The following is a 1,155-nucleotide window of genomic DNA, read 5'->3' as shown; positions in this document are numbered from 1 at the left end:
ATGAGATGTTTATCATGTATTTGATTGTGTTTATTTGCAGTTAGTTACACGAATTCAGATATGGAATGAAATCGGATAGGGATGAACGGGTTTAAGAGTTTAAGAGTTTTTAAGAGTTTTAGTCAAATGCTTTATAATATAGTATAGATTACCACGGTATGATCTTAATCTCGAGTTAAATTGTATTATTGTTCGGTCCCACATCATTGAATTGTATTATCATTCGATCCCACATCATTGAAATGTAAAATTAGTGATAGTGGGGACCAGCGTTCGCGCTGCCTCTTTCCTAATTTCGAGTTTTGGTTGTCATATCAAAAGGGTAACTTTTTCTTTTTAGTTAAAACTTTTAATAAGATTTCATTTTTGGATGAATATAAAAGAATTTTTGATCAATTAAATCAATTTATTTTGTTTAGTAGAATCATTTAAATCTGAGCTTTCATACATCAAAGTATTAATTATTCTGTCTGGAATTAAAAAAAACTCTCCAATAGAAGTGCCAGCTTCGAGAATATATGTATTGTCATAACTAGGGGTGTAAATGATTCAAGTCGAGCTCGAGTATCACTATACTCGACTCGAACTCGAAACCGAATTTCCAAGCTCGAACTCGATTCGAAAACTCACGAGTAGTAAAAATCAGAGCTCGACTCGAACTCGATAACTATTTCTCAAGCTCGAACTCGAACTCGARCTCGAACTAAGCTCGAATCAAGCTCGAACTACAACTCAAATCAAGCTCGAACTCGAACTCGAATCAAGCTCGAACCAAACTCACTCATTGAAATTTATAAAACTTAGGGTCTTTCTCTTATAAATTTTAAAACTTAAAAGTGTTCTCTTAGTTTTTATAAAAATAAAGAGATCAACTTCAAACTTCATCATCAAAAAGACAAAGTTAGAAAATTGCATTCATCTTTCTCTCTTTTTATAACATCTTTTATTTCTTCATTTACCATCTATTTTCCAATGTGGGACAACTTCACTAACTTTTTTTATAGTTTTTCTTTGTCTTTTTTTAATTGTTTAAATATCTAAAAATATAAGGCATTTATATTATTTATATTTTACATATTTTATCATAAAACCTGATTATATACTTTAAAACTAATTATATATAAAATAATCGAGTATCTCACGAGCTTTTCGAGT

The sequence above is a fragment of the Cynara cardunculus genome, assembly GCF_001531365.2.
Source record: "Cynara cardunculus var. scolymus isolate 2C chromosome LG 16, CcrdV1, whole genome shotgun sequence".
Lineage (NCBI taxonomy): Eukaryota > Viridiplantae > Streptophyta > Magnoliopsida > Asterales > Asteraceae > Cynara > Cynara cardunculus.
This window is presented reverse-complemented; position numbering follows the sequence as displayed.